The sequence below is a fragment of the Nyctereutes procyonoides genome, unplaced genomic scaffold (assembly GCF_905146905.1).
Source record: "Nyctereutes procyonoides isolate TBG_1078 unplaced genomic scaffold, NYPRO_anot_genome, whole genome shotgun sequence".
In the NCBI taxonomy this organism is placed as follows: Eukaryota; Metazoa; Chordata; class Mammalia; order Carnivora; family Canidae; genus Nyctereutes; species Nyctereutes procyonoides.
The window spans coordinates 8,774,319-8,796,260 of record NW_026575126.1 but is presented as its reverse complement, the minus strand read 5'-3'; the positions used below and the strand labels follow the sequence as shown (position 1 = coordinate 8,796,260).

Below are 21,942 nucleotides of genomic sequence, written 5' to 3'. Positions count from 1 at the left end.
AAAACCATTAAACTTTCATATAGATAGGATTCACTGCATTTCAAATGCAAATCTCAAATACACGGACTATTTCAAACAAAGTAATCAAGACTGTGATATTGGTGAAAAAACAGTCAAATAGACCAATCGAACAGAATAGAGAACCCAGAAATAGAGACATGTATAAATACAGTCAACTTATCTTTGACAAAAGAGCAAAGGCAATATATTGAAGAATAAGTAGTCTTTTCAACAAATAGTGCTGGAATAACTGGATATCTACTTGCAAAGAAATGAATCTTGACACAGACCTTAAACCTTTCACAAGATCAAAAAAAAAAAAAAAAAAAAAAAAAACCTTTCACAAGAATTAACTCAAAATGGGGACGCCTGGGTGACTCAGCGGTTTGGTGCCTGCCTCCCCCCCCCCCCCCCCCCCCGGGGTGTGATCCTGGAGACCCAGAATTCAGTCCCACGTGGGGCACCCTGCATGGAGCCTGCTTCTCTCTCTGCCTCTATGTCTCTCATGAATAAATAAAATCTTTAAGAAAAAAAAAAGAACTCAAAATGGATCACAGACCTAAGTATAAAATGCAAAACTATAAAAATCTTAGTTCCCATGACCTTGGGTTTGGCAATGATTTTAAAATATACTACCAAAGGAACAGTTCAGGAAAGAGAGAATTGATAAGCTGGGCTGCACTAAAATCACAATTTTCTGCTGAGAAAGGCTTTGTCAAGAGAACGACAAAACAAGCCACAGATTGGGAGAAAATATTTCAAAAGACATCTGAATTTGCAACAATGTGGATGGAACTAGAGTGTATTATGCTAACCAAAATAAGTCAATCAGAAAAGACAAATACCATATGATTTCACTCATGTAAATTTAAGAAACAAAACAGATGAACAAAGGGGAAGGGAAGGAAAAATGAATTAAGATAAAAACAGAGAGGGAGGCAAACCATAAAAGACCCTTAAGTCTAAAGAACAAACTGAGGGTTGCTGGAGGAAAGGTGGGTAGAGGGGATGGGCTACATGGGTGACAGGCATTTAAGGAGATCCACTTGCTGGGATGAGCACTGAGTTTTATATTTTATATGTAAGTGTGATGAATCACCAAATTCTACTCCTGAAACCAATACTACACTATATGTTAACTAACCCGTTTAGAGTTTAAGTAAAATCTTGAGAGAGAAAAAAAGAAGACATATCTGATAAAGGACTATTATCCAAAATACATAAAGAACTCTTAAAACTCAACAATAAGAAAACAAACAATCCAATTTAAAAATGGGCCAAACACCTTAACAGAAACCTCACCAAAAAAGATACAGATGGCACAAGAAAAGATGCTCCTATCAAATGTCGTCAGTGAAATGCAAATAAAGACAAAGATACCACAACATAGCTATTAGAATGGCCAAAATCCAGAACACTGGCAACACCAAATGCTACACTTTGGAAGATAATTTGGTGGTTTCTTAGAAAAACTACACTTATCATAGATCCTAAACACAATCATGTTTCTTGGTATTTACTCAAAGGAATTAAAAACCTAGGTCTACACAAAAACCTGCACATGGATGTTTATAGCAGCCTCATTCATAATTGCCCAAACTTGGAAGCTTGGGAGTAACCAAGATGTCTTCTAGTAGGTGAATGTGATAAGCTATGGTCTTTCAGACAATAAAGTATTATTAGGTACGAAAAAGAAATGAGTTAGCAAGCCAGGAAAAGACACTGGAGGGACTGTAAATGCATATTACTAAGTGAAAGAAACTAGTCTGAAAAGGCCATATACTGTATGACATTCTGGAAAAGGTAAAACTATGGAGACAGTAAAAAAAAAAAGTAGGGGTTGTCAGGGGTTACTGGGAAGGGGTGGGTAAATAGGTAGAGTACAGAGGATTTTTAGGGGAGTGAAACTAATCTGTATGATACTGAAATTGTGGGTACATGTCATTATACATTTGTCCAAACTCATAAAATGTACAACACCAAAAGTGTACCATAATGTAAATTACAGACTGTGGGTGATAATGATGTATCAATATAAGTTCATTAGTTGTAAATAAATGTTCCATCTAGTGGGAGATATTGATAATGGGGTGGATGTTTATGGGAAAACTCTACCTTCTACTCAATTTTTGCTACTTAAAGCTGCTCTAAAAAAAATACATCTACTTAAAAATTTCAAAGTAAATGGGAAAAATGTATTCTTAAAATTTTGTTTTATTTTTTAAGTAACTTTACACCCAACGAGGAGCTTGAACTTACGACCTGGAGTCCCATCAAGAGTCACATGGTCTACTGACTGAGCCTGTCAGGTGCTCCTTAATATCTTTGATTTTAGAGTCAGACCTTTCCAGCCTTAGTTCCTGTTGCTGCAGTTTCTGTTGTAAGTTTGGAACTCAAGAGGCTAAATTTTCATTCCTGTGGAAAGATCTCAGACTTTGAGTGTAAGTTACAATACCTAAAAATGTCATCATTTCAAATACAAATTTATCATTAGGTAAAAAAAATAGAAAAATATTGAAGAGATTCTTTTCTTACTCGATATCTAGGTTATAAGAGAATAAGTAAACTTAAGGCAAGTGTCTTTAGACATTAAACCCTATTTAAATTGTTCTAGAAATCTTTTTTTCTTAACTATAAGGTGTCCTTCTTTAGGTAATTGCAGTTAATTTGGACTCATATTTAGAATAGGCAGTTGTATAGTATTTGGTGAGTACTATAAAACTTGTTTCTTTTTTTTAAGGTTTTATTTATTTATTCATGAGAGACACACAGGGAGAGACACAGGCAGAGGGAGAAGCAGGCTCCTCACAGGGAGCCCGATGGGACTTGATCCTGGATCCTGGGATCACGCCCTGAGCTGAGGGCAGATGCTCAACGGCTGAGCCACCCAGGCATCCCTAAAACTTGTTTTAAAGGATGGATGTTATCATAGTGAACATTCCCTATGAATGAAGTGTCTCATTCAGCAAATACTTACTGAGTGCTTACTATGTGCTATAAACTAGATAGATAGCATTCTTACTTTCATTCAACTCATATTCCAGTGGGCGAAGATAATCAAGATCAAGTTAATAGGGCAGACTGGGTGGCTCAGCGGTTTAGCGCCTGCTTTCAGCCCAGGGCATGATCCTGGAGACCTGGAATCGGGTCCCGTATCAGGCTCCCTGCATGGAGCCTGCTTCTCCCTCTGCCTGTGTCTCTGCCTCTCTCCCTCTCTGTCTCTCATGAATAAATAAATAAAATCTTTAAAAATGTTTAGAAATGTTTCTAAGAAAATTACTATTTTTTTAAATTTATTTATTTATGATAGACATAGAGAGAGAGAGGCAGAGACACAGGAGGAAGAAGCAGCAGGCTCCATGCCGGGAGCCCAACACAGGACTTGATCCCGGGACTCCAGGATCGTGCCCTGGGCCAAAGGCAGGCGCCAAACCGCTGAGCCACCCAGGGATCCCACTCTAAGAAAATTTTTAAATGTTTCTAAGACAGGGATTTGATGGAGAGGAGTTACTTTAGCCAGGATGGTCAGGGAAGACCTGGCTGTTTAGCTTTGCTTTAAGAATTAGACTAAAAATTTGGGGACACCTGGGTGGCTCAGCAGTTGAGTATCTGCCTTGGGCCCAGGGGGTGATCCCGGAGTCCTGGGATTGAGTCCTGCATTGGGCTCCCTACATGGAGTCCACTTCTCTCTCTGCCTCTCTGTCTCTCATTAATAAATAAATAAAATAAAATAAAAAAGAATTATACTAAAAATTTGGCACTAAGGTAGAGGAAAAGGAGTAAGTCTAGGTATCAGTTTTAAAAAGGTATCATATGGGGATCCCTGGGTGGCGCAGCCTGCCTTTGGCCCAGGGCGCTATCCTGGAGACCCGGGATCGAATCCCACGTCGGGCTCCCGGTGCATGGAGCCTGCTTCTCCCTCCTCCTGTGTCTCTGCCTCTCTCTCTCTCTCTCTATCATAAATAAATAAATCTTTAAAAAAATCTTTAAAAAAATAAAAATAAATAAAAAGGTATCATGCTGGGATCCCTGGTGGCTCAGCGGTTTGGTGCCTGCCTTCAGCCCAGGGCGTGATCCTGGCGTCCCAGGATCGAGTCCCACATCGGGCTCCCTGCATGGAGCCTGCTTCTCCCTCTGCCTGTGTCTCTGCCCCTCTCTCTCCCTCTGTCTCTCATGAATAAATAAGATCTTAAAAAAAAAAAAGGTATCACGCTTTCAGAAAAGCAAATGGACTGGTAAAGAACTCTTAACGACCTCTTTGATTCTATTATCAAGAAATGTATCCAGCTCTCTTGACCTTTTGCATTTATTCCCTTTCTCATGTACAATCTGTACATATCCCTTTTCAAGCCTGCAGCTAACAATACAGTTAAATAGTTTGATACAAATAGAGTAAAAAATTAATAGCTTTAAGCAAGTGTGTTATGCAACTGTTACAGGATTTAAGGAACCATTCAGCCACAGAGAAAAGATGGTGAAACTCAGAATAAGAGGAGTTGGTTCTAACATTCTTAGCTTTGCAATTTAGTAATCTCTATGAAGTTCTGGAAAAAGGACTATTTCTCTGAGGCTCAGTTCCCTGATTCTATAAAACATCATCTATATCTATAAAGAATGAGAAAATATGCGAAAGGGTTTACAAAAAGAAAATATATAAAAACATTAATTATATGCTCATCTTGAGCTGGAGTAGTGGGTATAGGAAAGTTTTATAAAAGAAAACTATGAGCAGGGTCTTGAAAGATTGATAGAATTTAGAAAGAGAGAGGAGCATGGGGAGGGTTTTCAATCTGGATCAAGACAGAGCCCAGAGGAAAAGAACATAAAATGTATGTGAGATATAAAAACAAAATACAAAACAAAACAAAATGGGTCAGATTAAAGCATTGGATCTAGGAAGGCTCATATTAGGGAGCTGACAAAAAAACTTACGGTCAGATTGTTAAGTTTTGAATGTCATTTTTCTTTAAGACTTTATTTATTCATTCATAGAGACAGAGAGAGAGAGAGAGAGAGAGAGAGGCAGAGACACAGGCAGAGGGAGAAGCAGGCTCCATGCAGGGAGCCCGATGTGGGACTTGATCCCATGTCTCCAGGATCACGCCCTGGGCTGAGGGTGGCGCTAAACCGCTGAGCCACCCCGGCTGCCCCTGAGTGTCATTTTTTAACTTGATGACTTCTCTTTCATGTTCTTTAAAAAGGGCTAATTCATTAGGTCTTTGAAACAAACTTAATTGTAAGTAAACTCTATGTCCAATGTGGGGATTGAACTCACAACCCCAAAATCAAGTCACATGCTCTACCAACTAAACTGTCCAGGTGCCCCCCAAACAAACTTTCTTTTAAAATGTATTTGAGGGATCCCTGGGTGGCGCAGCGGTTTGGCGCCTGCCTTTGGCCCAGGGTGCGATCCTGGAGATCCGGGATCGAATCCCACATCGGGCTCCCGGTGCATGGAGCCTGCTTCTCCCTCTGCCTGTGTCTCTGCCTCTCTCTCTCTCTCTGTGACTATCATAAATCAAAAAAAATAAATAAATAAAAATAAAATAAAATAAAATGTATTTGATATTCCTTAAGTGTCAGTTTACTTTGAAGCTAGTGAAATTACTTTGTTTCTAAGGACAGTGTCCTTGACAAAGTTTCATTGGTATTTGTAAGCTTCAAGAGCAACAGTAGAAGATATCAAACTACAAAAAAAAGAACAAGAGTTTTTATCAGTCATCATTCTCCTTGGACTATGGTCTGTACCACTGGAATTTCCCAGCACTTTATCACTATATTGGTAACTCCCCAAGTTTCAATACTGCATCATTGCTTGATCTTATAATACATTCCCTGCAGAAAGCACTGTAATAGAATATACACATATAATTTTATTGATTTAATGGTCTTTACAAAAGAAAAGGTTTACAACAAAATTTAAAAGTACAGGAGCACCTAGCTGGCTCAATCTGTGGAGCATGCAACTCTTGACCTTGGTTTTTTTTTTTTTTTTTTAAGATTTTATTTATTTATTAATGAGAGAGAGACTGAGAGGCAGAGACACAGGCAGAGGGAGAAGCAGGCTCCATGCAGGGAGCCCGATTTATATATTTATTTTTTTACCTTTTTTTTAAACATATAAGCCCTATCACTGTACTTTTATTTTTTTTTAATTTTTATTTATTTATGATAATCACAGAGAAAGAGAGAGAGGCAGAGACACAGGCAGAGGGAGAAGCAGGCTCCATGCACTGGGAGCCCGACGTGGGATTCGATCCCGGGTCTCCAGGATAGCGCCCTGGGCCAAAGGCAGGCGCTAAACCACTGCACCACCCAGGGATCCCAAGGGAGCCCGATTTAAGACTCGATCCCGGGACTCCAGGATCATGCCCTGGGCCGAAGGCAGGTACTAAACCGCTGAGCCACCCAGGGATCCCTTAACCTTGGAGTTTTGTGTTCAAGCCCCACGTTGGGTATAGAGATTACTTAATAAGTAAAAACTTAAAAAATAAATTCTTTTTGGGGGAGTGTAGAACTGATTTTATTCTGTGATGATATTAAAATGCATCCTGGGGCGCCTGGCTGGCTCAGTTGGTAAGCATGTGATTCTTGATCTCAGGGTCAGGAGTTCAAACCCATGTTGTACGTGCGTGGGGCCAACTCAAGAAAAAGAAAAAAAGAGAGAGAGAAAAAGAAAAAAAAATATTTCCTTCCCACAAGGTTTTCCTTGTTAAAAAAAAAAAAAAAGTATCCTAATAAAATAGCCCAGTAACAACTTGCCCTTCTTTCTACCCTCTTTTATAAGAAGTCATTGAAAAGCTTACTAGAGGACTGGTGAACATATAATGAGCCAATCTCATACTTTCCTAGCATTTTGGAATTAGTTAAAATAAAATGTTTTCTACATTACTTTTTATTTTTATTTAAGATTTTATTCATTCATAAGAAACAGAGAGAGAGAGGCAGAGACATAGGCAGAGGGAGGAGCAGGCTCCATGCAGGGAGCCAGATGTGGGACTTGATTCCGTATCCTGGATCACACCCCTAGCCGAAGGCAGATGCTCAACCACTGAGCCACCCAGGCGTCCCTCTACATTACTTTATAATATTGAATAAGAGAGCCAAAAACATCTATAGATTCTAGGTTATTTTTTTTTCCTTTTTTGAAGATTTTACTTATTCATTTGAGACAGAGAGATACCAAGAGATAGAACATGAGCAAGGGGAGGAGCAGGAGAGGGAGAAGCTGACTCCCAACCAGCAGGGAGCCTGATATGGCTCCATCCCAGGACTCCGGGATCATGACCTGAGCCTAAGGCAGATGCTTAACCATCTGAGCCACCCAGGTGCCCTTCTAGATCATTTTAGATGGGTCTTATAAATTGATATTTGATTATAACAGTCTACATTGAAAAATCATATAATCTAGAGCAACTTTGTTCAACAGAAATATAAAGTGAGCCACATATGTCATGTAGACATTTCTAGAATCCACATTTTAATAAAAGTAAAAAGGAAAGTAAAATTAATTTTAATAATGTATTTTATTTAACCCAATAAATCCAAGATATTATCATCACAACATGTAATCAATATAAAGATAAGATCTTTTACACTCTTTTTGGTACTAAGTCTTCAGAATCCAGTGCGAATTTTACACTTATACATCTCAATTCAGATAGCCACATTTCAGGCCCTTAGCTTTCCTGTGGCTAGTGGCCACTCTATTAGCCAGTGTAGATATAGAGGTTCCTATTAACCACCAGGGCTATGATCCAATTTTTCAGAAACCTCAACCTATGAACTTAAGTATATCATACATATACATCTCTCACATATACATTTAGGGGAAATCTTAACAGATGCGCACTAAAGAAAAGTCCATTTTTGCATATAAAATAGCATCCTAGTGTTCACTTCAGCAACACATATACTATAAATGGAATAACACTAAAATATGAGCAAGGCCCCTGGGCAAGAATGACATGCAAATTCGTGAAGCATTTACTATCTTAAAAAAAAAAAAAGGTAAATATGTGAGGTGATGGATGTGAATTAACTAAAGGGGAGGAATTTTTTTACAATGCATACATATATCAAAATTATCACAGTGTGTGATATTTAAATATTTTACAATTTTGTCAATTTTACCTCAATCATGTTGAAAAATAGCATTCCATTTTTTAAGAAAAAGACACTTGTATTTTTTGAAATGATACTTTACATTTAAAGTAGTAAGAATAGCTCCACACAAAATGGTTCCATGTTCACTGCTTTCACAGTGTTAAAAGTAAAAGCAACACTAGGAAATGAGGAATTTATGTGGTTTTCTTTATTCTTTTCTAAAGTTTCTCCTCTCTCCTCTCGTAAGTGGTCAGAGAAGGCATCAGAATCCCTTGGAAGTAGTCTGTGACTACAGTCAAACCAACAGTTCCTCAGAACAAGACCAGGACTACAAAGAAAAAAAAGTAGCACAGAGGAGAGGCAGGAAAGAAGAACACAGGCTATTTCACTGAACTGTTAGAATCTTAGCCAAAACTGCAATAAACTGATTATCTAGCAAGTTTAGCTCTCCAACTGTTTTATTTAATTCAAATCAGTACCTTATCCAAACTATAAAATATCTTTATAGTACAATGCGTTCATAAAGTCCTAATAATTAAACCACTGCTACGGTGATTTAACTATGATTCAAAGACTTTATTGCAACCTATCAAACGTTAAGTATTAGGAAATATATAAAACAAGCCACCATGTTCTTATAGTAGTCATCGACTATAAAGTTAGGCCATTGACTGCCTAATTCCAAATACAATGAGCCCAAACTACTGTAATTGCTTAAAGGAGGACATTTAAAGATAAGAGAAAAAAAAAAGATTCAAGAATAATTTAATGTTATTATCTTTTTTAAGATTTACCTATTTATTTGAGAGAGAGGGAGACTGTGAGTGGCAGCAGAGGAAGAGAAACCCTAGCTGACTCCTCAATGAGCAGGGAGCCCCACAGGACTTGGGGCTTGATCCCAGGACCCTGAGATAATGATCTGGGCTGAAATCAAGAGGTGGTGGCTTAACTGACTGAGCTGTCTAGGTGCCCCAAGAATAATTTAATTTTAAATAGGTGGTTTTTAATGTTTGACTTTTAAATATTTTAAAATATAGCCTTTTTATTCTCTAAGCTAAATCAAGAAGTCAAGGCAACAGTTATCGAGACTCTACTGTGTTATATGCCATAAAAGATAAAACAGTATCAGGAGTTTACAATACAAATGTATAAAATAGTACCTAGTAGCTATCACCACTTTCACCATACAGTGAAAGAGCAGATTAGAAGGATTGCAGCATATGGCCCACAAAACCTAAACATTTACTGTCTGGCCTTTAACAAAAATGTTTGCCAACCTTTGTTTTATACAAACTATTGACTAGAAGGAGAGGGAAATCTAAGCATGCACTATAATAAATTTTATTGTATCTACTTAACTTTTAAAAAACCATAGTTTTCACTATTAAATGCAGCTTTCACCATAAATCATCAGCTCAGAGGCACCAGGTGGGGCTCAGTGGTTGAGCTTCTGCTTTCAGCTCAGGTTGTGATCCCGGGGTCCTAGGATGGAGCCTGCTTCTCCCTCTGCCTATGTCTCTATGTCTCTCATGAATAAATAAAATAAAAATCTTTTAAATAAAAAATAAAAATAAAAATAAATAAATAAATACAGTCTTTAAAAAAATAAATAAAATAAAACATCAGCCTAGCTGATGGTAAAATAAAACATGTGCACTAATTTTCAACCTGGGCAGCTCTGCTAAGGGGACTATACTAGAATATTTAGGGTGGTGAGTAAGCTATTTATTACAAGGGTGGAATAGGTTTTATTTATTTATTTATTTATTTATTTTGGAATATGTTTTAAAAGGTTGACAAAGGGGAATATCCCCTGGGTGGCTCAGCGGTTTAGCCTTCAGCCCAGAGCGTGATCCCAGTATCTGGGATCGAGTCCCACATCGGGCTCCCTGCATGGAGCCTGCTTCTCCCTCTGCCTGTGTCTCTGCCTCTGTGTGTGTGTGTGTGTGTGTGTGTGTGTCTCATGAACAAATAAATAAAATCTTCAAAAGAAAAAATAAAATAAAAGGTTGACAAAGACTTTAATAATCATACCTCTATATTGTCCAGCTTAACCATCCTCATCTAACCCATCCCTCCTGGCCATTTTTGGCTATTTCCAAAAATCAAATTTATCCACAAAATAGTCGATTCTTATTATTTGCCATAGTTATGTTCTATGAAGTTGCCGTGGATGCTGAATTACCAAATAATTACCAAATAATTCATCATCCCCTAAAGGAACCACTGCCCCTAAGGGAAATGGCAGGGTTAAGTCAAGTCATCAATACATATTCTTGTTTTATGTGTGTTTCTGCTTCAAGACAACTCATTTAACATCGAACAACTCAAGGCCAATAGCACTATAACTCATCCCTAAATGAAGCTCAATACGTGCATTCTCTCCATAAGGCACATCACAGCCTTCCTGTGGCTAGGAACACTAGACAGCAATTCAGCCCTAAGTTGAATCATTTCTTTGAACATTGAAGTCACCAACAAAAAGCATACAAATGCAAAAATTGCAAAAATGCACTAAATAGATCACAAAGGCTTGTTATGAGAGCTAAAATAAGGAGTCTAAGCACTGCCTTCCTTGTTGGACCTCAGCTGGGAACACTGGATTAGTTTTTTGTTTTTTTTTTTTGCAGCTTTGCCTCTTCATTTGCATAAGCCTATAAATGACTTGAGAAAACATCCCAAATACTGATTTCAGGATTATAAATAAATTTTAGTAGGGCAAAAAAAATTATTTTTTTAGTAGGGCAAATATGAAAGTACAGAATTGGTGAATGATGAAGGATCAACTAACTGTATAATGATATACTACTACTGGTAATCTTCTAAATTAATGGTGGTCAGTTAAAAAAACTGTTTTTGAGCAACAGTGATATTAAGTACAGCCACCCAAAGTAATGATCCTGAAGTGATATATTATTGGTATGTATAAAGGAAATGGTGGGGGTGTATTCCACTCTTTCCCCTCTGCATGGAGCTTACTACCACTTTGAGACTCAGCCTCTAGTTGGGCAAATCTGAGTGCCAGCTTGGATTAGGTTCCCTTGACCTTGAGTTCCTTTATTTTCCCCAGTTCTCCACTCTATCACTTATCACAACTACATAACCATCAATTTGCTTATGTCTTACTCACAGGATTGTACTATCCCTGAGAGATCCAGTTTGGGGTTTTTTTTCTACATTTTTTTTCTAGTACAAAGTCTTATAATACATTGCTATTTAAATGACTTTTACTGAGTAAATAAGTCAATGAAATGAGAAATTACAGGGACCTAAAGTATGACTAAGATATAAAAAGACAAATGGGTAATTAATTTAAGTAATAAAAGAGGCAGAATGTGTAAAACTTGCCAACCAACTATATCTGGGGATTTTGAATGATTTTAGATTCCCCTGGTTTCTAGACAGAACAAAGGTGTGCTAAATTAGGTTACTAATGACAGTACAGAATATAGCATATAGGAAGAGTACATTTGAAGGGCAATAGGAGATCCACCAGAACATGTCTACCACCCTATTAATCACCCATTCATCTATATTACTTCTATACTTGGTAAATTTTATTGCTTGCTAAGATTGCATTCCTACTTACTATCACTTAACAATTCATTTCTCTAATTCCCCAACTATAATGTAAGATCATATATGGCAAAGGTTTATTTGACTCCCAAAAACCTAGTACAACAATAATTAATTGAATTGAATGTGCCTAAAGGTGTCCAGGAAAGAGTTGGATATTCTGAATTGGGACTTAGGAAAAAAAGTCTTAGATAAAATACCAGTGTAGTGTGTCTGCCTCTCTCTCTCTGTGTCTCTCATGTATAAACAAATAAAAACTAAAAAAAAAAAAAAAAAAAAAAAAAAAGAAAAGAAAAAGTAGAGTGTAAGAGAGGAATAATTTTTGAAAGAATCAAAGACAGAACGTTAGGATGCCCAGCATTTAAGGGACATATCAATCAAGAGAAGACAATGAAAAACACTGAAAAGGAACAGAGACCAAGTGACAATGGAATGGGAGATACTACTGATTATGAACCAAACAACCATTCCTATCTTCTTTCTAGCTTAACAGATAACTAATTTCTTCCAAAATAATGAACTCAAGGAAGGTGGAGCATCCCCAGTCCCTGGGGAATGATTCATGGTTAGTTTAAATCTTTCATAGTAATCACATTTCCTCTTACCAGTGATTGATGTAAGGGATGGTCGATGGGAGGTGAGGGAAATGCTCTGGGGAACTTTAGGCAGACTGTCCTCCCCATAAAGAAATACCTACCCAGGAGAAACCCCAACCCCAGAACTGCCTTTCTGCTTTTGGATAATGAAAACACGATGCCTGTTATCTTACAACCCTGAAGGTGAACATCTGTGACACAGTGAGAATGGTAGAGGTAAAGAGCAAGAGCTTGGTTTCTCAATAGCGTTGTTGCATCTCTCAATCAATCCTGGAACCACCCATCATTGGACTTCCAGTTTGAGAGATTCTGTTACTTGAAGGTGAAAGCATCCTGATACCACTGGCGTCCCAAAATTAAGAGGAACATTTCATGAAGGATATAGTAAAGACAAGAAAGGTAATAGAAGAGTACTCACAAGGGTGATCTTGGTTTCAAGAGTTATTGGTAATCATGGTAAGCACTTAAAAAAAACATTAACTACGTGCAAGCACTACTCTAAAAACTTAACACATATAAACTCATTTAATTTCTCACAACAACAACAACAAAATTTCTCACAACAATCCTATGAAGTAAATGTAACTGTAGGCAATGAAAAGCAAAAGCCAGAATCCAGTGAATTGAATAAGAGGGATATGAAAATGGAGTAGTAAATTCAAACATTTCAAGAAAGTCATCTGAAGGAAAGGAGGGAGGGAGGGTATAAAGGAGGTTTTAAAATGGTTAAGAGAAGAAAACAATGTAGAGGAAGATGAGATATATAAGAATGAGATATTAAAAAAAATACTTAAGAAATTATTGATTAGATAAGGTTCAGAGAAGATTGGATGGTTTGGTACCAAGAGTACAAGTAGATAAAATTTGAACAAAATGAGAAGTGGGCTCTGAGATTAACCAATTTATAAATATGAAGGAAAGAGAATGAGCTTGGAAGAACAAGTTCATAGATGCTATCAATGTTCTTTTTTTTTAAGATTTATTGATTTATTTATGATAGACATAGAGAGAGAGAGAGAGAGAGAGAGAGAGAGAGAGAGAGGCAGAGACACAGGCAGAGGGAGAAGCAGGCTCCACGCTGGGAGCCCGACGTGGGACTCGATCCCGGGACACCAGGATCCTGCCCTGGGCCAAAGGCAGGCGTGAAACCACTGAGCCACCCAGGGATCCCCGATGCTATCAATGTTCTTGAAAATTTTTTTAAAAAAAGAACATCCACTACTAAAGAGCTAAGAATAAATGTAGGGTTATCTAACAGGAATTGTGATCATCTGGCATAGCAGTTATGGGAAACAGGAAGGAGATTCATCAGAAACAAGTAAGATTACTAAATTGAACCCAGCTAAAACCAAAACATCATGATGAACAGACATTAATTTCTTTACAAACATTTTAAGGACGTTCCCATATGCCACGGCACCTTTCTAGCTACAGGGATACGTATGAACAAAAATTCCTGCCTCATGTACTTTACTTTCTAATGGGGAAGATATAATTTTTTTTTAAAGACCTTTTTATTTGAGGGACAGAGAGAGAAGAGAGAAAACAGGTGTGTATGAGCAGGGGGAGAGGCAGAGGGGGAGGGAGAGGGAAAGAGAGAATCTCTAACAGACTCTGTTGAGCAAGGAGTCTCATGTGGGGCTCCATCCCAGGACCCTGAGATCATGACCTGAGACAAAAATCAAGAGTCAGCTGCTTAACCAACTGAGCCGTCCAGGCACTCCTATACAAATTTCTTAATAATTAAAAATATTTAAAAAATACTACTATATGGAATGTAAATGAAAATAAGAATGCTAAAGAAAGGGACATTTGGGTGGCTCAGCGGTTGAGCGTCTGCCCCGAGCTCAGGGTGATCCCTCCTGGGAGGAGTCCTGCATTGGGGCTCCCTGCGAGAAGCCTGCTTTTCCCTCTGCCTGTGTCTCTGCCTCTATGTGTCTCTTATGAATAAATAAAATCTTTAAAAAATGCTAAGGAAAATAAAAATTAAAATTTTAGATGGGGTGAAGTGGCTTCACAGAGAAAATGACATTTGTTCAGTGACTTGAAAGAGGAAAGGGAGAAAGCTATGTATATATGTGGGGGTTGATACCAGATAGAGGGAAAAATCAACTATAAAAAGAGGTGAGAGAATATTAGGCAACTTCAAGGTATAGCTGTGTCAGAATGATGGGGTGGGGGACAGTCAGAGAAATAAGTGGCTAGGTGGTGTAGAGTCTTGTAGGCCACTAAAGGCTTTGACTTGCATTGCGGGGGAAGATGAGAAGCCATTGGAGAGTTTTATGCAGAATGACAGGTTGCTTGGTTTCTATATTAAGAGTAGGAAAGGATGGTAGGCAATGATGGAAGACCAGTAAGAATGTATTGCGATAATTCAGGTGGTTTGGACAATAATGTAGCAGTGGAGATATTAATTCATTTTAAAGGTAGAGTCAATAGGACTTCCTAATGAATCAGATGTGGAATGTGAGAGAAATCAGTAACTACGAGGTTTTTAAGCTTCAGGAAACTGGAAGAACAAAACTGCTGTTGACTAATATAGGAGCATAGAAGAGCTGAGGGGTGGGGAATTGGGGAGTTCAATATTGGACGTACCAAGTTTAAGATGCTTATTAAACTTACAAATGGTAGTATCTAAAAGGCAGTTGGATATGAGTCTACTATTCATAAGACACAGTCCAGACGGAAGATAAAAAATTAGGAGTAGAGGTGATCTTAAAATCTTGAGGCTAAAGGAGATTATACTAGAGAGAATGTAGATGGGGGGCGGGGGGTGGGGGGAGAGGTCCATGGCCAGAGTCCTAAGATTCACAAATGCAGTAGTAATAAAAACTTTCCTAGGAAGGTGGGGGCCTCTCCCTTATCCCCAGGAGATGAATCTTAATTATTCAAAACCAAGTATGTTACTTGCTAGAGTAAGCCTGTGATTCAGCTTTGGTCAGCACAAAGTTAGTCCGATTGGCATCCAGGGGAAGAGAGTAGTAGAAAGGTTTCCTTGCTTTAAAAGACAAACTTTCTTCTTCCACTTTAGTTATGACTGCGTAACACTGGGAACCATGGCAACCCTTATGCAATCATTAGGAGCATTAAGCCACATGCTGAGGATGGCAGAGGACAAAGATGAAAAAAAAACATGGGTATCTCATATATTGCTGAGCTGCTAAATCAACCAGCCCTAGGGCCGACCACTCTATGCCTGGATTTTTCTTAATTTATTATTTAATATGGGTTTCATTACTTATAGGAAACAGCATCTGGTTAAAATATCTCATTTTTAATTTCATAGCCATGCTTAGGGTATCAAACAACAAACTGAAACTCAGGGGGAGCCTGGCTGGCTCAGTCAGTAGAGTATGTGACCCTTGATCTTGGGATTGTGAGTTTGAGCCCCACATTGGGCATAAAATTTAATTTTTTTAAAGGTTTTATTTATTCATGATAGAGAGAGAGAGAGAGAGAGAGAGAGAGAGGCAGAGACACAGGCAGAGGGAGAAGCAGGCTCCATGCAAGGAGCCCAACATGGAACTCGATCCCGGGACTCCAGGATCGTGCCCTGGGCCAAAGGCAGGCGCCAAACCGCCAAGCCACCGAGGGATCCCCTAAAATTTAATTTAAAAATAAAACAGGGGATCCCTGGGTGGCGCAGCGGTTTGGCGCCTGCCTTTGGCCCAAGGCGCGATCCTGGAGACCCGGGATCGAATCCCACGTCGGGCTCCCGGTGCATGGAGCCTGCTTCTCTCTCTGCCTGTGTCTCTGCCTCTCTCTCTCTCTCTGTGACTATCATAAATAAATAAAAAAATAAAAATAAAAATAAAACAGATTTAGACACAAATGAACAAACTGAAACTCAAAAAGGTTAAACCTGGCAAGGTTAAATAACCTAGCACTTAAGTAACAAATGGTGAACTGAAGCTCATTTAAATCCAATGTCTATTCTAAGTGATTAAGAGTTGTGGATTTAGAGTGGGCACTATTGAAAGATGGGAATGGGAGTTGGAATTCTTGAAGTGACTGGCGAACTAAGGTCAGGAAGTAATAGAGATTCAAAAAAAGGGAAATGTCAGAAAAATAGAATATATTAATAAATAAAGTGAAAAGACCTCTTCCTGAGAGAATATTAGAATTGAAGATTTTTATTGAGTAATTGAAGACTAGATGTAGGTTGTACCAATGTGAGGGAATTAACTGCATTTTGAGTGCTCAGGGACTGATTGCTTAATATTTACTAACAAACACTATGTGGCACATTTTATTTACTTGGGATTCAGTGCTAACCAAAATCCACAAGATGCTCTGTGGAGTTCATGCTCTGGTGTGAAGAAGAGACAATAAACAAACAACTAGAACTTTTGTGGATATGGAGTTTCTGGCCAGCATAGTCAGCAGCATTCAGTAGTGTATGATTTGAGATGAAGTTCCCTGGTTGTGGCTTGGCTGGCAACTGAGGCCTTTACTCAAAAGTTGGAAACAGAACACAAGTGAACGAAAATCAGGATGACAATAACTGGCAACTACGTGACGATTTCAAATATTTCATAACATACGCACACTCGGAAGTAAATGTTTAATGAATGATCTGATCAAGTTTTTTTTCCAACTCTTCAACCCATTGCTTAATAAACTACAGATTATATTTTAAAGATTCTATTTTTAAGTAATCTCTACACCCAACATGGGGCTCGAACTCATAACTCCTGATTATTCTTTTTTTTTTTTTTAAGATTTTTAAAATTTATTTATTCACAAGAGACACACACACAGAGAGAGAGAGGCAGAGATACAGGTAGAGGAAGAAGAAGGCTCCATGCAGGGAGCCCGACGTGGGACTTGATCACAGGAATCCAGGATCACGCCCTGGGCCAAAGGCAGGCGCTGAACAGCTGAACCACCCAGGGATCCCCCCTGATTATTCTTTTTTAGACTGATGCAAAGATCCGAAAACAAAGGTGGGAGTCTTCACAGTGATTCATGGTTTCATTCAACATTCACTCCCCCGGATAAACTTCATGAGGGTAAGCATATTTGTCTATTTTATTTATTGTATCTCCAGCATCTGGAACAATGGCCAGTATTTTTGTTGAATTGAATAAATAAGCACCTACTGGATGACAGGTATTATGTTAATCACAAAGGTAAATAAAACAGCTCCTTAAGGAGTTTACCATTTTAAAGGCTCAAAAAAAATCTCTTGGTCTTCACCTACATCAAAGTACATCCTTAAAGAACAGGGTTGTTAAGAATCTAATAGTATTATCTGTTCTGGATAAACGAAATTTATTGTAGGCTTCATATGATTTTAAATTTCAAAAATAAATTACCATTCTATCTCGAAAAATTAGTATTTGCATCAGTAGGTACTACAATTAGATGACCTATTATGAACAATGATTATGGTAAATCACAGAAAAATAACAATTTCAGATGTTTCTTTTAAAAATTTTAATTCCTTCTTTTCATTTGCAAGTCCTTTCAAATATATTTTAACAAAAATGAAGTGAGAATATCAGTTAATATGAAGCAACATAAAAGAACAAACAGAATCAGAAGGCAAATTCCAAAGAGATCACTGCTATAAATAGAGACATGGAAATGTCAGGACAGAGAAGCAAAGTTCCACTAAAAAACAACAACAAAACTGTATGCCAAGTGGGCTTTACATCTCATACCCACCAATCTTCAGTTAAGGATTTCATTGGCAAAAATCCTCTTTCAGTAATCTATTTCAAAACATAAATGCTAAGTAAAGGTAAATGTCCTGATTACAAAAATCAAGATGTTTTTGGTTCTGCAGATTCTTTTTCCCCTTGTACCTAAGAAGCAAAAAACCTCCAACTGAAACTTAACCCAATCACTGCTGCTTCAGTTCTTTGATGAAATAAAGAGCACTGGATTAGGAGTCTGGTCTTGGTTCTGTAATTAATCTGCATGTCTCTCATGCAATCTGGGTCATAATTAACTCCATCATAAAATGATAGAAACAGACTAGATGATCTTCGAGGTCTTTCTAAGTCTGCTATTTTAAGAAAAGTTGAGTGAAACTTCTCTTCCATGCTTTATAGTCTCAAAAGTCAATATTCATACATTCACATATTTAATAATTTGAACTCTGCCTTTGCTGGGAAGTGGTAACTATAACAAACAACTCAATTTGATATTAAGATTTTAGGAAAACAACAAAAGGTTTTACCAATATAAAAGCACTACACCATACTGGGCAAACCTAAGAGTAAGATCCAGTCCTCAACTAGCTCTCTTATACAGAGAGGAAAAAGGGGAGAGAACAAGATCTCTGTTTTCAGACCATGTACTAGTCTGGCTGGACAAACAAAATTTAAGCTAAATTCTGCATTTATTAAACTTTTTTTGCAAAAGAGGGCAGTTTTCAAACTGATAAGCCTAAGAATCAACTAAGAAGCCTGTTTCTTTTAAAAGTAGATTTCCTAAAAACATGTTTCATTAGGTCCAGGTGGGGCCCAAGTATCTACATTTTTAAAAAATACCCCAGATAATGCACGGTGTTTCTCAAACATACCCTTAAGAAACACTGCCCTAGCCTAGATCAAAAAAAAATTTTTTTTAAAGATTTTTATTTGTTTATGAGAGACAGAAAGAGAGACAGAGACACAGGCAGAGGGAGAAGCAGGCTCCATGCAGGGAGCCCGATGTGGGACTCGGGCCTAGGACTCCAGGATCCCACCCTGGGATGAAGGCAGGCGCTAAACCACTGAGCCACCCAGAGATCCCCTAGATCAAGAGAAAATTGATAGAGTTCAAAAACAGGAAATGCTTCTAGATCTTGAGTTCTCCAGACTATATGCCCATAACGACTAGAGAACGATCTATAAGGCATCAAAAATTAGCAAAAGTCTGATGGAGCACGTAGGCTTCAGTTATATTTCAGTGGTTCTCAAATGTGGGCTGAACTTTTAAGTATCAATCTAGGAAGTTGTTACACATACAGATATAGACCCATTAAATCAGTCTCTGGGAGAGGGAACTGAGGCTCAGTTTTAATATCTTAAAAAAGTTCCCTGTAACCAATGCACTGAATTAAGTAAAAGATCAGAGGAACTGGTTAGTCAGGTTAAGGTTCATAAAAGATGATTTTTAATTTTGATCTTCATTTGGCTAAAATTTTAATGTAAAAGATAACTGTAACAGAAGTGAAAGGAACTGACGTATAAATACATGATCTAAGCATGGAGAGAAAAAATAAACATGTTTTGACTACAAAATAAGGGGAAAATAACAGTAAATATATAAATTTTAGATATTTGTGTTTTTATTTTAAAATTTTATTTATTTATTCATGAGAGACACACAGAGAAAGAGGCAGAGACACAGGCAGAGGGAGAAACAGGCTCCACACTCAGCCCAGGGCATGGTCCTGGAGACCCAGGATCGAGTCCCACGTCGGGCTCCCTGCAAGGATCCTGCTTCTCCCTCTGCCTGTGTCTCTGCTTCTGTCTCTCATGAATAAAATCTTTTTAAAAATTATTAAATCATATATATTACATATATTCTGTAGTTTCATTATGTATTATATTCCGCATCATTATATACCACTTTTATTATAAGTTATTGGAATGTATACTATAGAATTAACTGAAATCACTCAGGAAGGAACTGAGAGGTAAAGGCCAGTTTTTTGAGACAGATGCTGTCAAGAATATCAGATTTTCAACTCAGGATTATTCCTACAGTAAGGGGAAGCTTGAGAGAGTTATGGCTTATCAGTAAGGGCAGGCAGTTCTAAAAATTTTTTCATTAAATACTGCTATCCAATTTCCTATATATTCTATGACACTATGCTGTATCTCCCATGATCCTGGTCAAAGGACAGATCCTGTTTATATGCAGGTGCCAACGAATGTGTGCAACCAGCCAAACACAATTCAAAGAGGTCCTGTGTACAATACAGTAAGAATGGTCCTTCTCTCATCAAATTTGAAGAATCTAGTAATGTTAGGAATGGAACCTAAGCAAGCCCCTCCCTCTTCCCCTATATATACCTTCTGCCTTCACTGAAGGGCAAAGAAAATATATTTTCACAAAGAACCTTTGTCTGTAAAACATTTTACTCTTAATTTTCAGAAGACTCTGATTTAAAAACTCTTGGTATGTTTCTTTTGGGAGGTGGGCTATTTTATTAAAGGAAACCAATATGCAAACAGCATAAATACTATCATAGATGTTGTGTGATAATACAGAGAAAAAACAAAAACTAAGCAATCCTATTCTTTTTGTCTTTTTAAAGATTTTATTTATTTATTAGAGACGCAGAGAATGACAGAGAGAGAGAGAGAGAGAGACGACACAGGCAGAGGGAGAAGGAGGCTCCATGCAGGGAGCCCGACATGGGACGATCCCACGTCTCCAGGATCACACCTTGGGCTGAAGGCGGCGCTAAACCGCTAAGCCACCGGGGCTGCCCAATCCTATTCTTTTCTTGAAGAGGCTTACAATTTCGTTAGTGATGTGTATTACAAACCCATAAACCCCCTGAAAATACATTTGAAAAATAACACTAATCATACCAAATATATTTACCACATTCACGCTCTCTTACACATCACATCCTATATATACTTTAGTAAGGCATGTTACTAATCCAGCCGATGCAATTAACACAGAAAAACAAACTTCTTTCATATTATATGACACAAGGGTTCTTTAAGTTTGTATGTAATGTTTTTGTTACCTTACATTAAGAACTGCTTTCTCACGAAGAACTTTGGCATGTATCTTGATAATAAAGCAAATATTTTAAAATCCAAGTAAGAAATGCTAAGTTGTAAACCACATCACAAATATTACAAAGAGATACATTTCATTACTTGACTTTTTATAGATTCTGCTTGATTCAACTCAGGTTGCTTGGGTTCAGATCACTGACACGGACACATGACCTTGGGCTGGACACCTGACCTTGGGCATCACTTCTCAGCCTTTTGGCTAAGATCAAGTGTGACCCTGGGCAAATTAGTTAACTTACCTATATCCCAGACAATAGAGATTTTAATAGTACCTCTTAGAGCCATTGTAAGAATAAATGAATTAAACACAGGTAAAGCACTTAGGTAATAAAATATAGGCAAAACCCAGTATGGAGCACTAGCCACTATTAGCTATTGCTATGAATGTGCTATGCAGTGAAGACACAGAGAAAGACACAGCCCCTATTGTCACAGACTTTACAATTTGGTGGTAACTCCAAACAAACAATAAGTGATATTATGCTATTATCGCCATGATGTAGTACATGACAACAAATAGGAATCCCTAAATTTTAGAGTTCTGGACAAGCTCTGGAAAAATGGAAATTACCAGGCAACAGTAAAATAAAAGAGGTGGGAAGTGTACCAGACAGAAAGGGAGCTCTGTAGTTATGGATAAAGGACAATGACAAGGATGATAAAAGGCTGGATTTAGGGCTAATCAATGATATTGAGCAATACCCTAGTATTTTTCAGTCTTCTTACAGCCCTTCAACCAGGATACGTTAACAAATTTGGCAACCAAATCAGAGAAATTTCAAATAACTGAAGAGTGAGATGATAGTATTTTAGCTTCCAAAAGGGAAAACAGAAATTACAGTGTAAAAATATTAGCCTTATTATCTCTATTGGCTATTTTTCAGAAACAGATTAAAATGCCCTCTCTT

The 21,942-nt window shown here is 37.8% G+C and overlaps 1 protein-coding gene and 1 non-coding gene across 5 annotated transcripts in view; one reads left to right on the top strand and one right to left on the bottom strand.

Moving 5' to 3' along the window:
* The window catches only part of DNAJB4 (DnaJ heat shock protein family (Hsp40) member B4), a 42,488-nt gene that overhangs the window by 16,020 nt on the left and 4,526 nt on the right, over positions 1-21,942 (bottom strand). The window lies entirely within an intron of this gene.
* Positions 7,892-7,997, top strand: LOC129520332 (U6 spliceosomal RNA). Its single transcript, XR_008666568.1, has one exon. It is a non-coding gene; the product is annotated as a U6 spliceosomal RNA (small nuclear RNA).